General features: G+C 48.6%; 1 long non-coding RNA gene across 2 annotated transcripts; it reads right to left on the bottom strand.

Annotated features, from left to right (window-relative positions):
- Positions 1-2,754: 2,754 nt before the first annotated feature.
- Positions 2,755-15,272, bottom strand: LOC103661891. 2 transcript variants are annotated; one of them, XR_568309.2, is made up of 4 exons: positions 13,975-15,245; positions 9,042-12,109; positions 8,101-8,458; positions 2,755-3,945 (listed from the first exon to the last, which is right to left on the bottom strand). It is a non-coding gene; the product is annotated as an uncharacterized LOC103661891 (long non-coding RNA). The 2 variants fall into 2 exon arrangements; XR_005833230.1 differs by lacking the exon at positions 2,755-3,945 and having other exon boundaries at positions 8,126-8,458; positions 13,975-15,272.
- Between the last annotated feature and the right edge of the window lie 156 nt (positions 15,273-15,428).

The raw sequence follows: 15,428 nt of genomic DNA, 5'->3' as shown, positions 1-15,428 counted from the left end.
GAAACTGAGGCAGCTCTAGATCAGCTTTCTGTCTCTGCTTCTGGATCTGCTACCAGTTTGGACAGTGGCCATGGCAACCTGTGTCTCCCCAGCCATCGAGGGGGTCTGTGTTCTGTGAGCGACAATGTCTCCCACTCATAGCAGGCTCTGGCTTGACGTCCCACTGAAACTTCTAGAGCCCAGGCCCTCCCTTTCTCTGGAAGGTAAGGGTCCTGGGAGGACTCACAGACTCTCCTTGGCAGGAGAGAGTTTTGCATGGCAGCTGTCCCTCCTGTGCCGATGAAGGGACCTTGAGCTGTGCTGCTGCCACACAGAGGTCTCTCCTGCTGTCTTCCGAGTGTTGACGTCATCTCCTCCACGGTCCCGTGCCACCTGATGGGAAGAGGGGGCAGCCCGCTCCTCTGAGAGCACTGGCTTATACTCAGCTACCCAACACAGCTAATTCTTGTTCTCTCCTCAGGATCACCACCCCGAGTTTCACTTATGCTGTTTCTTTCAATGTCCCTTGTGCACCAAGAATTTAGGACTAAGTCCAGGGGATGTGTGGAAAGACAACACGTGTGAAAGCACTCAACATTGCACCCTCAATCGTCCCTCTCCCCGGACAGTTGGCCACTGTCTGTCTATTAAGCTCACGCACTTCCACAGGCCCTCGGTGAAGGATGGGGGGGAGGGCGGCCTGGATGCGGCCTCTGCCCTCTCTTTGCAGGACTGAGCATGGGCCCCATTATTCCGGAGTGAGTCAGAAACCCTCCGCCCTCTGCTGAACAGGCTTGGGTGTCCTTTGACACTTGATACCGGTGTGCTGTTACAAAGACAGACCCAAAGGGATACAGGAGTAGAGATGAGGAGAGGCATTTGGTGAGACCAATGTTGGCTGTCAGTCAGACTCGTCCCGCTGGTCAGGCTCACCCATTGCATCCTGCAGCCTCGGAGTGGCCCCCTGAGAGTCCCCTTCCAGGTTGGTGATTATGCCTTTGTATAGTCCCCTCCCACACTGAACGGGGCTGACCTGTGTGGCCCATTGACTATTATGGGAATGACCAGGTGTGACCTCTGAAGCTGGGTCATAGAAAATACTGAGGCTTCTTCTGCCTGGTTCTCTTGGATAAGTCCTTCTGGGAAGGCAGCTGCCCCAAGAGGACACTTGCGGACAGATCCACGGACAGGTCCCTGTAGTAGGGAACAAGGTCTCCCGCCAGCAGTGACTTGCCAGCATGTGACAGTGGAGCCATCTTAGAAGCAGACCCTCCCGTCCCGCTCAAGCATTCAGAGGACTGTCGCCTCTTGCTGACATTTTAGTGACAATCTCGGGGGAGACCCTCAACCAGAAGCGTCCGGCTGTGTCGCTGCTGGATTCCTGACCCACAGAAAGTGTAACTAAGAAATGCCATTGCTATTTTAAGCTGCTAAGTTTAGGCTAATTTGTTACACAGCTACGGATAACTCATCCGTCCGCAGTAGGCACACAGGGACTTACGAGTCAGCCTGGGCTCAGGTACAGGTTACGTTTCCCGGTGTTTTCTTCCAACATCGCTGTCTGTCTGCCTCTTCCTCCCTGTACTGTTTCTGTGGGTGTGCAGGCTGCAGGGGGGCGTTTGCTCCCTGGCCTTCCTGCTATTTGGGTCACCGGAGGAGTCCAGGCTCTGGAGCTCATTTCACTTTGGCACAGTGTGGGAGCTGGAGGACTCCGTCCCCAGGGCCCTTGGACTAGGGACCGACATGAAGGGTGTTGTTAAGTCAGCCAGCAGGCTAGCAGGAGGACGCACGTTAGCAGGCGGCTTCCAGAGCCCTCTGTTCCCCTCCCCCGCCCCCGAAGCTTCACTTCCCATGGTGATTCCAGGGGCTAAAGGAGGCCACCTGAGACACACAAAGACCTGGTCTCATAGGCACTTATGAGGGACCAAGAACTCCGAGTTTCAAACCAAAGAAGATGGGGCTGACATATTTTGTCCACGAGTCAGCAAAGACATCCTAGCCTAGAAACCCGACTTGAAGAGCTTGGAGAGCCCAGTGCTTGGCATATAGCCAGCCAATGGGTGACTGAGGGACCAGGCTCTCACACCCTCTGCCCTGCCCAGAGAACCCCGGGGAGGGGATGGCACTTCGGGGCTCACACTTTCAGAGGGACGTGGGAAAACTTGAGCAGCTGTGGGGATGAATGAGGGGGCTCATGACAAGTGAGGGATGCTGGAAGAACTCTGAGGACTCTCTCTCTGCAGGGGAGGCCCGCAGGCAGGTCATAGTCTGGAAATCGTCCATGGGTCCTCTTGTGCCCTCTCAGGATCTAAGCCTTCGATGGGCGGGAGGGACTTCGTGAGACACATGTCATGAAGAAGGGTGTCATAGATCCCGAGGCGCACCACGGCCCTCGGGGAGGAGATGAACCGCCTGTCCCAGGAGTCGCCCAGTCCCAGCCATATGGCTGAGACAGGGCTAGGAAGACGAGGACCTCTCCGCTCGGTGGACCGCACTCTGAGAAGTCCTTCAGAGGCCGCAATCTTGTGCTTCCTTGCGTGGAACGTCTGTGGGCTGGGGGAGGAAGGTCCTGCCCTCGGCTGACCTTGCTGTGTGGTCTGGCTACGCCGAACAGCAATGGCCTTGACTGACAGTCCCCGGTTCTTTAACACATTTGCGGAGAGCAGGGAAAACAGCACGGTGCCCCACCCCCTCCGAAGAGTGGATGAGTCACAGGCCCCAGGGAACCTGGCATCTTCTTTTTGTCATTGAGCTTGTGAACCAGGCCCGGGTCCTCCTTCCTCTGCAGTTTTTAATTAGGGAAACAAAGTGGCCTAGCAGAAACCGGCGCTGGGATTGTGCACAGGGAGGGACGCCTCGGGCAGTGGAGGGCCGTGGAGGGGCCGCTGGGCCCTGGCTCTGCTTGGTGCTCAGGCAGACGGTAGCCCAGCCTCCAGCCCTCTGTCTCCAGGACCCCTCCTGGGTGGCCAGTGCCCAGGACCCTCACTCGGCCCTTGCAGCACCAGGTGGGGGATAAATCTGTTCCCTCCCTTAGCAAGAGAACAGATGCATTCTCCGCAGCCTGCTACGAAAGCTCAGGGACTGGAGCCTCCCCACGCCAACCCAGCTTGTTCACGTGGACAGCATTCAGACTGGTGGGAACTGGAGGAACTGGCATCTCCCCCTCTCCCTGCGCCCCCACGCCCCTCAGTGCTTTCCCTTGAAGTCCCAAATGGGGGAACGAGCACATTCTTTCCTCGGGCAGCTGCTCTGCTAACTTCCAGCTTGTTGTGCTCTGAGCTCATAAAATCCGAGGAATCAAAGGGAGAGCTGCGAGCACCGAGGCCCGTGGGGACCCACAGCTCTGGAGACGCCAGTTTGCTTTCTTCTTTCCATGTGCGTCAGATGCGCCGTCTTGCAGAGCCCTGGCCCGCTCTTGCTCTTCCGCAAAGGAAGGTAAAACAAAGCTGTGGCCAGGGGTCCCTCAGGCTGGGAAAATATTTAAAGCCGGGGGTGACAGGCTGCTGTCCTGGACGCTCCAAGAGAAATGCAGATTACTGAGCCCAACCCGAGAGCAGTTTAGGCAGAGCTCTAAACACAGCGGGGAAGTCAGGTGGGCTCTGGGTCCAGCTGCAGCACGGAAGGCTGGAGAGGAAATATGCTCGGGTTGGGAACCTTCTCTTTCCTGGGCTCGCGGCAGGAACGTGCTGTCCGTGGACGAAGTTGCTCTGCCTAGATGCCCCGACCCAGTGGCTCGTTTCTTCCCAAAGCAAGCACTTTGGGTTCCTCTTGTGGCGAAAATAGCCCCGCTGCTGACTTCATCTTTTACAAATGGGCAGGAGTCCATTCACACTGGGCGATCCTTCTGGGTCTTGTGGGGCACCCCCAGCTGTCCGTTCACCCTTGACCTTGCCCAGTCCTCCAAAGTCAAATTTAGAAGTGGGAAAAATACTTGACAGATGGGAACATGATAGGCTTAGCGGGAGCCTGAGGAATTGGTAGGGAAAAACTTAATTTAGTTTGCGTTTATATTTGAAGGGATAATTCATTTTCTCGGTTCAAAAATCAAAACTGTGAAAAGCTTGTCTTCTACCCCTGCTCCCATCAACCCAACCCAAGTGAGCACCAAGAGTAGTTTCTTGGGCATTTTTATTGTGCCTATGTGTGTGTGTATGTAGTTTTTTCTTTTTCTTTCCCCACTTTACAGAAAAGGAAATGTAAATGGCTCATGCAAGAATGGAAGGATCCTCAGTGTCACTTAAGGAAGGAGAAATGCACATTGAATCTCCAGCAGAATTCCCCTGTGGCAAGGCGGACAAAAGTTAGCATTCTACGTAAATGGGTTTGGACTTTGTTCTCTTCGCTTAATTGTATATCTTGGAGATCTTTCAAATCAGTGCCTAGAGAGTGTCTCCATTCATTTTTACAGCTTTATAGTGTCCTATTTATGGACGCACCATAAATTTATTTAACTAGTTTCCTATTGATGGACCCTTGGGTTACGTCCAGTCTTTTGCTACTATGAACAGCGCCCCCCTGGGACATTTCCTGCATGTGCAGGTACATCTATAGGATAAATTCCTGCACATGGGATGGCTGGATCAAAAGTGAGTGTGTTTATGATATATACAAGGCTTTCCAGATACTCTGAATGGGGGTGTACAATATACGCAGCCCCTGGTCATCGAGGAGGGAGCCTCTTTTCCCACAGCCTTGCCACATGAACATTTCATTGCAGTTTTTTTTTAAAGGTTTATTTATTTATTTATTAGAGAGAGAGAGAGAGAGAGAGAGAAAGCTCATGAGTGAGGGGAGGGGCAGAGGGAAAGAATCTTTCAAACAGACCCTGGGCTGAGTGCGCAGCCCCATGCAAGGCTCCATCGCAGGACCCTGAGATCATGACCTGAGCTGAAAACAAGAGTTGGTCACCTAACCGGCTGAGCCACCCAGGCGCCCCTCATTGCAGTTTTAATCTGCATTCGTCTATTAAACTGAGACTGAACATCATTCCATTTGTTTAAGGAGCCTCTTTGCATTTCCTTTTCTGTGAGCTGCCTCTGCCTTTGCCCGTTTAACAAAAATTGTCTTGTTGTTTTCATCTTTTTTCCTTAATCACTTCCAAGAGCTCTTTTCCTGTCAAAGAAAGATTCGCTCTTTGTGATAGGACTTGCAAATATTTACCCCCACATTGTTGTCTTTTGATTTTGCTTATGTTGCGTGTGTATGTAGAGGTTTTAAAAAATTAGGTGGTATGATACTGTAATCTTTTTTTTTTTTAATGGATTCTGGATAAAAAAGAAAGGCTCTCCATACTCCAAGTTTCTACAGGAATTTGCTATGTTTCCTTGACAAATTTTTGCCAAGGAAACTTTCATGGTTTCATTTTTTAAAAATCTTTCTATCTTTGATCCATTTGGAGTTGATGCTGTGGCAGAATAGGGGGTATGGTGTGGTATGCTTAACTCTTTTTCAATTGTCTTGATAGCATTTACTGGCCTATTTCCCAATGATTAGACATGTCACCTTTGTAATTTACTGAATTTCTCACCAGAACTGGGTCTATTTCTAGTTTATTCCACCGACTGGGCTGTCTGTCCATTAGCTGGTACAGTGCTGTTGTCCTTGTTGAGACTATGACATGCTTTGATATGTGAGATGGTTGTTCCTTCTTCCTTTTTTCCCCTTTGCTCTATTTTCTTTTTCCTTTTCCTGGCTATTCTTGTTTGCTTCATTTGCCATGAGAACTTTAAAATCTGCTTATTTAGTTTAAAAAAGTGGATATTTGTATTGAAATCACATTGTTTATAAATTAACATAATTGACCTGATAATGTTGTTAATTATCATGGTGATACTGACATGATTATGATTTGACATGATAATGAATTTTCCTCTGAATGCGGTGTTTCCATTGGTTCTACTCTCCTATTGCATTTTTTTTTTTAAAGTAGGGTCCACACCCATCACGGAGCCCAATGTGGGGCTTGAGCTCACAACTGTGAGATCAAGACCTGAGCTGAGATCAAGAGTCAGACACTCCACCGACTGAGCCACCCAGGTGCCCCTCATCTTTAGTATTTCTTAAAGGTTTTTCTCTGAGACATTTTGCATGAGTCTTAAGTCATTTTGTTGTGTTGCCATTTAAAAATAAAACACCTCTTGAAGGATGTACCATTTTCCTCACTGGATCCTCCAACTGATTGCTATTTGTGTATCTAAGGGCTGTTGTTACCCAGTATGTTGGTTGTATACTAAGCTACATTAATGAGCTCATTGTTTGTAGTTGTTTTTTTCCAGAAAGCCTTTAATTTAAAGAATAACAATGTTATTTGGGAAATTATCCAAAATGGATGTTTCAGCAATCACAAGGAGGCAGCCACAAATGAGTTTGGGGAAAGCCGTAATTGGGGTGGAAATGCCAAAGAGTGTGTCTCTCGAGATTCAGTGAGTTCCCTCCAGGAAGGTGGAATTGGGGGGATGGAATCTGATAGAAGCTCCATTTTGGACCAAGATTTAAAAGGTGTAAAAGCAGAACCAGTTACTTGGAAATGCATTTGTGATGAACTCGTATGTGGTCATATTCCTTCAAGCCCCAAAGCACACAAGGAAAATGCCCAAGGCTGATTGCAGTGAGAAGCAAGGTTCTTGCCCACTGCAAAGCCTGTGGCTACAGAAGGAACTGCAGGGGCATTGGCCACCAAGGGGCTGTGTCCTTAGCTTTCAGAACCACTCATCAGAGCCCGTCGGTGGACGGATCTTAGAACACAGGGGAAAGAATAGAGATCCATCACGCATCTGTTCTCTTGGAGATGGAAGGACAATGGAATTAATAGGTGGCCTATGAAATGACCGGTGAGGGACAGTTACCACATTTTGCTCTGTCGTGGCTGCAGTCTAAGGCAGACCCAGCCCCAACACCCCCACACCTCTGGGCTCTCCCATATAGTTTATCCAGCCAAGGACTTGGAGCTTCATCTGGGACTCGGGAACCTTTTAGGGAACAAAGCTTAGCTGCTTCTTCACCTTCACCCACCACAAGTGAGAGGAGGGGAAGGAACTGTTAGCAAGTACCCATGCATTACGCTTGCTGCCATCTGTACGTCATTTTACGTAATCCTCTCAACAAGTCCTCTGAAGCCTCTCTCTGCTCTGCGGGTAAGAATGAAGGCTCGGAGGGGCAATTACCTTGCCCACGGCCAGTCAGCTGGTAAGTGGCTGATGCAGGGTCCAGCGAGGAGAAGCAGAGCTCTGGATGCCCCGCCCCCTTGTTTTAATGAAAACAGCTCCGCCTTCACCTACTTTGCTCCCATTACGTTTTGGTTTGAAGAATGGATTCTACTGCGGAAGAGTCTGTGTTCTCCAGACCGGTCCATTCTGTTGTTTCCCATCCCCCCCGGGGGGATTTGAATTGGCAGCACTTCCCAACTCCTGGCCCTGCGCCCACCCCACGCCCAGTACTGTTGCTCCTAGTGGATCCTAGTGGATCTGAGGGGTCCCACGGAGGGGTCCCACGGAGGGGTGTTATTGGGTGTTGAAAGCTCAGAGGAGCTCAGGGCTGAGAGATGGCTAAGGCAGTTGTGAAAGTGACTCCACAGCCCGCCCAGCCCAGGCTGGTCCTCCAACCCATTGCCGCAATCAACACCGTGTTGGGAGGCCCAGTACTGGGGCAAAGCTGGCATTTTCTCCAGGTGCTATAATGCAGAGACACTGTTGTGGCCACCCTCTCCCCACTCCCTCCACGCCACAACCAAAGGATCCTCCAGCCAGCTGTGCCAGTTACTCGGCGGTGTCTGGGAAGAATTAGAAACTCAGGAATCACTCGAATCAAGTTGAGGGACTTTTAAAAGTACTTGAGCTCATTATCTGCTTTTATAGATTGAATTTCCTTTTGCATCTGATGACTAAGAGTCCTTGGTGCTTCTGTTATCATCTTACTCAAAGGTGTTTAAGAATACTAGAAATAAGAGCAATTTTAATATCATCATCATCATCATCATCCTTTGGCTTCTAAATTGGGTTGAATCTAATGCTGATGGGTGAAGCCAGCACCATTATTCTTACCACCATTACAAAATAATACTGAATTCAATAATCAGCCTTTATAGGAGAAGCTCAATACACTAGGTCCAACACCACCACTCACATTTTCGAGACGGGAAAAATGGCCATCCAGAGGGAGGAGCTCATTTTATTCTATGTTCCTTGCAAAGATAAAGGCAAATCTTTGGAAGACGCTGTGTCCTGTTCTTCCTGGTGACTGTGAGCAGTTTCAGCTTGTTGAGGATCTTGTGTCCTGGGCAGAATTTCATGGCAGGACAGCTGCATTTTGTGAGCTGGGCAGTGTGTGGGCAGGCAGGTGGGCTCAGAACCAAGCATCTGTGCCTTGCACCCTTATACTCTTCGTTGTGGACCAGGAGATGCAAGGACTTTCCATCAGGCTCAGACTTTTGAAGATGGTGGTGTAACACAATGAGCAATGATGTATTGTCTGTGGTCCACAGCTGGGGAAGAGATGTATTCTATTAAAAACACCTAGATATTGGTGTGAGCGTTTTACAAATATTAATTTATTTAATCATCATACCAATTATTGTTTTCACTTTATTATTCCTGTTTTCATATACAAAAGTGAGGCATAGAGAGGTTAAAGAACCAGAACGAGATCACACAGCCTGTCTATTGGAGAGCTGGAATGGAGGCCCAGGCCATTTGGATCCAGAGTCCATGATGCTTACTGTTCGAAGCATCTCTTATGTGCCTGGGCTTGGCAGTGGAGCTCAGAATCCAATCCAACATGTCCCCTTCCTTCTAGTAACTTACAGTCAACGAGGAGCTTACATTTTGAAAGAAGCTTTGCCCTATAAGGTTCTATACCTCATCTCCTCCACTTCATTCCTGTATAGTGACATCAACCTCACTCAGCAACAAGGATTACAAACAAACACTACAGGGATATAGTGGTTAATTTTATATATGAACCAGGATAGGCTATGGTACCCCAATACTAGTTTAGATGTCCTTGTGAAGGTATTTTTTAGATATAAATAACATTTCAATCAGTGGATTTTGAAGAAAGCAGATTACCTGTCATAATGTGGGTGGGCCTCATCCAATCAGTTGAAGTTCTTCAGTGGAAAAAACTGAGGTTCCTGAGGAAGAAGGACTTCTGCCTCCAGACTTGAGACTGCAAAAGTAACTCTTCCCTGGGCCTTCCGCTCGCCAGTCTGCCCCGCAGATTTCAGACCTGCCAGCAATTGTGTGAGCCCATTCCTTAAAATAAATCCCTTTCTGTATGCACACGCCCTATGGGTGTGTTCCTCTGGAGAACCCTGACATGAGGGAGAAAATTCTATTTCTGAGCCCTGGGGATGAAATTCTTCGGGGGCAAATGACTCCTGTAAGTAGGTGGTCGGGACAGAAGCGAAGGTGTCTGAGAACGGGAGACTCTGCTGTAGGATTCTGCAATTCGGTTACCTCTTCTGTGGTCCTCACAGCGCGTGAGTAATGAGTCGAATCTGAGAATTCAGAAATTCTCACCCTGGTCCTGAGCTTGGATTTCTACATACTTGAGGTTGGTAGGTTTGGAAAGGAACACCACGTCTCCAAGCATAAGGTCCCTCCTTCCCGTAGGAGGGCTTGTCCATCCTACCACATGTCACCGTGTCCAACATACAACACGAAACATGTGCCTCCTGCCAGGAGCTGGGCTGGAATATCGCACTTGCTGATTCTCACAACAGCTCTGAAAGGCAGGCATAGCGCTTCCGAAGTGCTATTGACAGAGCTGAAGTGTCCCGGTCAGGGGTTGGCACTTAGCCATCTTCAGCTGCAGACATTCGGCCCCCCTCTTCAGGGATGGTGAGGGCGTCCTATCCCAGTCCTCTGATCAGGTGAGCAAGACACAGAAGATGCTGCTGAGGGCACAGTGTGGGGACCGGTCGACAAGTAAGGACCCAAGGGAGTAGCTGAGGGTACTCCCAGGGACAGGAGAGCCTCTGAGGGGCTCTGCTGGTATCTGAGAGTGCCCCATGAGAGGAGACTGCAAATGGCCTTGGCCACGATTTACACACCCCAATTAGCTGCAACAACAGCCTTTACTGTGAAGCAAATCCAAGGGGAAAAAATAGCTTTTCCAGACTGGGGACATTTGCCCCTTAGTGCTCATTACAGTGATAAGCACCTGGACCTTATTCTAGGTGAGAGTCAAATGAAACCTGAAGTTTTCCTCTGAGCAAGGCTGCTACATGAAATAGACGTGTCAGTCAGTGAGTCTGGCTGTCTCCATGGGCCCTTGCTAAGCCTCGGGAGCACCTTCACAGAGAGCCTGCAGCTTTGCTGATTCAGAGCACCTCATTTCCTTCTACTCAAGCCTTGGCCAGGAAAAGTCAGGTAGAGCCCCATTCATTAAGCATGTCTGCAACATGTGAATGCAGCTGGGCTCCCAGAGTTCGCTGGAGAGGAACATGTTAGGGAGAGTTGAAATGGACCAGTTATTCCCAGCTGTTCCTCCGCTGTGTTAGTAGTGGAGTCAGTGTGTGAGGCTGCCTTGGGGCCACTCACCATCCACCATGTTGTTTCTTCGGGAAAATGCTCTCCAAGTATCTTTGTTGGTTAGTGGGTTGACTGGCTGATGAATCGAGGGACTCATTCATTTACTGAGTCACTCATTGCCTGCCGTACATCAGGAAATCACCAGGGATGCCAAGACTGTTCTTCTGATCTGAACAGCAACAGGGAGGGGTGCCTGGGTGAGAGGTAGGGGACAGTGCCACAGGATGTTCGGGGAGGACCATTCTCCAGCCAGTCATGTCCACACGTCGTATCAGGACTCAAGAAGCAGAGGGCCAAGGGCATGTCACCTGCTACGTGCAGGTTGTCCAAACATCAAGTCTTCCCAAGTCGGAGAACATTTGGGCTTTCCTGACTCAATTGGCTGAACCTATGAGCTCCTTGAGGAGCAGGGCTGTGTCTTAGATACTTTGGTATCCTTAGGTACCTCACACAGAGCAAGGGCGACCAGGTCAATCAATACGCAGTTGATAAAGTGAAACCAACTGTTGCTGTCCTGAAGCTTGCCTTCTTTTGTTTGGTTCTAAGTGGTTAAGAACGTCTTGGCTTGGTTGGAGTCTGGGCGCTCACTGGGGTTTGGGGATCGACTATGTATTTTAGTGATACGCTTCTCAGTGAACAGAGAGGTTTCTAAAACACAAGGGGTGTGTGGGTGTTCTTAGCAGAATGGCTCAATCCTGGCACCCAGCCTTGGCCTAGAGAAGTCTAAGGGGCTGGAGAGGGAGGCCGATTGCTCTGTGAAGGCAAGGCACTTAATTTTGTTCATAATTATAATAAAAATGCTGTTAGCTGGCTAGCGTTCATGGAGCACGTGTTATATGCCCGACTCGGTGCTAAATACTTTTTATGCGCTATCTCACGATTCTCCAGCAGCTCAACAAGGCGCTCTGTTTCCCTTGCATTTCGGAGAATGAAGGAAACTGAGGCTTCAAGAAGTTCATGTGGCACATCCAAGGCCCTGTCTTGGGTCAGGCTCCCAGAGGCCAACCCTGAGATGAGGATTCGTGGGCAGGTGACATGTTAGGGAAGGGATTCCTGGAGAGCGTCTCTGGGCAGGCGGCTACGGTCTGATCCCGCAGGCTAGCCCAGTTTCATGGGCGTGCATTCTGCACTGGCCGTGGGACTCCAGGCTCGGAAGGGCCTGTGCTTGGGTTGAAGCTCTGCTGTTGATGTCTTGAAATTCTTAATAACTTTGCAACAAGGATCTGCATTTTCATTTTGCTCTGGGCCCTGCAAGGGGGAAGTGTATGCCCCTTAGGGATCCTCCCCCTGGGGGCAAGTGGATGGGGGCTCTATTCTCCTGCCACAGCCCTCGATCTTGGGTAGGGGCTTCCTCTTAATCATTCCCGTGTTTTTCTGGGTCCTTATATAGCAAGTACAGCTGCCTACTGGCCTGCAGGCAATACTGTGAGAAGGAACCATAGGTAGTGGCTGTTGGATGGGTAAGCATCCTGAAGGAACAGCAGGATTCAAGCTCGGGGCCACAGTTCTTAACCATTCTTCCTTTGAGAGGTCACACGGCGGCTTCAGTTCCGCTATGAGCCCCTGTGTCCTTCGGGTCCTTCTTCCCTTCTCCTCGCCTCCTGCAGCAGATTGTGGATGAAAGGGGAAGGGGAAGTGAAAGAATGCTAAGTAGGGGTAGGCATTGGTGCCAGGTGCCGGGAAAGCTGTGATTCACCTTTTCTGGAGACAACTATTCTGGGCAGGGCGGGGGCCACCCAGGAACCCGCAGTGGTCAGGCTGAAACAGCAACGACGCGCTCATTCAGCTTTCCCTTCAGTTACTTGGTCCTCGAAAGTTTTCTTCCAAAACACGAAATCTATATAGTTTTCTGCTTGCTACCTCTGTGCATTTTATTCATATTTATTTATTTTTGAGAGAGAGAGAAAGCACACGAACTTTTGGGGGGTGAGGGGAGGAGAGAGAGATTCCGCAGCAGGCTCCACGCCCAGTATGGAGCCCGATGCAGGGCTCGATCCCACGACCCTGAGATCATGACCTGATCTGAAATCAAGAGTCTGACGCTTAACTGCCTAAGCCACCCAGGCGCCCATCCCCAGTGCATTTTTAAAGATATGATTCTTATGGCTTTGTCTCTTGTACTAAGCTCCTCACGATGTGCATTTTGAGGAGCTTTTTTTCTTTTTTTAGCTTACAAATATTTAACAACATGTTTGTCCCTTGGCAGGCTGCATTTGTGACTGTGTAGACACATCTCCTCTGTCTCTGTAAGGCTCTGCCCAAGTAGGATTCGTTCTGCTGGTCTGCCCAGGGTTTTCTGTCCCTTGTTCAGTCGTGGAAGCCTTGACTACGGAAGCTCTCTGCCAAATGCACGTTCATGCAGCCATGCCCAGAAACTTCGGTAGGAAAAAAAAGCAAGCAGGCATACTAAACGGTCCCTGGAAATAGCTTGCCTTGGCATGCATTTTCAGATGATGGTTTCTAAGTCCTAATAGCAGGGACAGCCCCTTTTTTTTTTTTAATCATTCGTCCTACATGCCCATGGACTATAGTGCAAGAGACACATTCAGGAAATACGCTAAATATAAATAAGGAATAAACTTGAGGGTGAACTTGCTTTCTGATCTGCGCTACCCTCAATGTTCTGGAAGTGTTCAAATGTCTCCTGTATACCTGTACCGCTTCTGAAAAAATGTCCTTCTCGGTCCACTGTGCACCAGCTTTTTAAAAGATCTTTTTTTTTACAACTTTTTAAATTTTATTTTATTTATTTTTATTTATTTTTTTATAATAATATTTTTTTATTATATTGTTAGTCACCATACAGTACATCCCTGGTTTTTGATGTAAAGTTCAATGATTCGTTAGTTGTGTATAACACCCAGTGCACCATGCGATACGTGCCCTCCTTACTACCCATCACCGGTCTATCCCATTCCCCCACCCCCCTCCCCTCTGAAGCCCTCAGTTTTTTTCTCATAGTCCATAGTCTCTCATGCTTCATTCCCCCTTCTGATTACCGCCCCTTTCTTTATCCCTTTCTTCCCCTACTGATCTTCCTAGTTCTTATGTTCCATAGATGAGTGAAACCATATGATAATTGTCTTTCTCTGCTTGACTTATTTCACTTAGCATTATCTCCTCCAGTCCTGTCCATGTTGCAGCAAATGTTGAGAAATAGTTCTTTTTGATGGCTGAGTGATATTTCATTGTATATATGGACCACAACTTCTTAATTCAGTCATCTGTTAAAAGATCTTAACTTGGAAGCTTTGGCTGCTTGTTCTGAGCTATGCCTTAGTCCCTGTGTTGCTGGCCTCACAGTAGGACTCTGTATGGGAGAAGGGGGTTAGCCAGCGACTCTTCTAGAATGTACCACCAGTGACATCACCCTCCTTCCTTCCCTTTGTCTTCATTGTCTTAATGGCCCATTTTACCTTGTTGTGTTCTCTTCCTCTTCCTCCTAGCATTTTTGCTGTGTGCTCACCTTGTATTTTAATTAGGTCCGATTCACTGGACTAGCAAAGGTGGTGTGTTCATCCCGACAAAAGCACCCATCCGTGTGGCTTATCCAGGCCATCGGGCTAGAAACCATCAGGCAAACCACGGCCAAACCTTTGACTTCCTTGCATGGGAAAACAGCAGAAACAGTTCTCTTTTTTATTTCCACAAAATGTACATCCCCAAAGCACACAGAGAAGCACATGCTGGATCATAGTGTCATTGTTTACTCAAGATGCCTACAAAAACCGAAAGAGGAAGGAGTGGACATTTGGCCACCAAAGCCAAACTGGACGAATCTTCGAAGGAGGAGGAGGCTGAAAAGCTAGGCAGAAGCTGTCATGCGAAGGCCATTCTTTGTGTCTTTACGCAAGTCCTGATCTCAGACGTCCCTGTTTAAACCTCCTATGTGTGAACACTCCCACCTCCCACTGTAGCTTGTCCTGGGAGGGAAAGAAACCGGGCTCTCGTTCTCTGGGGAACACAGGGAATGAGAAGGAAGGAGAAACAGGCGTGTGTGGACTCCGGGGACGCTCAGGTGCAGCCAGTCTGGAGCCCTCCTCCTGAACTCATCCCTCCCACTCCCCCAATTTCTACTCCTTGTACCATGCCGTGCAGGACAGACGTCCCATCTGGGAGGGAGTGTCTTGGACCAGCAAAGAGTTAAACTATTGTGAAAGGCTTCCAAAGGACTCTCTGCACTGCCCCCTTTGCGGTGTGAGGATAGGTCGCTGAAGGGGATCAGCACTTATGTCCAATGGGGTCCTTCGCTAGTGCTTGTTAGTTTCATATCCTAGGAAATTTTCACTCTCTGCCTCCACGAGGACAGTCAGAAGCAGTTCCCAAAAAACTAAAATAACAAAATAACAAAAATAAAAAACAAAATAAAAGCAAAAAACAATAAAAAAAACACCCCATCTCCAGATGAAAAACTACAGACGCGGCCCCCAGGACCCAGTAGAGACTTGCAACCATCATTTTCTCTGTGTCTCTCTCTCTGTCTCTGTGTGTCTGTCTCTCATCTGCCACTTGGCCGGGGCTCACCATCTTCCTCCATCCCACCCACATAACCTCAGAAACTACAGATGAAAAGTTTCCATTTTAATTCTGGTATTACAAGGCTATCTATTTTGCAACTCTTGAATTTTTAGTCTGAAAATGGTACTTTCTATTCGGTGTTTGAAACTTTTTTTTTTTGTCTAAGGGACCAAAATGGCTGCAAATACAATACACATGGTTTAATTAACTCTTCATTTCTTCAAAAATCAGGGTGAAATAGTGAAATAGTGAAAACCTGTTATAATGGAGCACGCCCACTCTCATTTGAGGCTTTAAACTTGAGCCTTTGAAAAAATAATGAATCAGGTAGCTTCATACCAGTCCTGCTACTTTTTCCTGCCTTTTAAGGCACTTTCTGATATTACCAGAATCTTCTGATAA

Source organism: Ursus maritimus, unplaced genomic scaffold, assembly GCF_017311325.1.
Source record: "Ursus maritimus isolate PB19 unplaced genomic scaffold, ASM1731132v1 scaffold_7, whole genome shotgun sequence".
Taxonomy (NCBI): Eukaryota; Metazoa; Chordata; class Mammalia; order Carnivora; family Ursidae; genus Ursus; species Ursus maritimus.
Note: the sequence above shows the minus strand (reverse complement) of the source record. Positions and strands in the feature narration are given on the sequence as shown.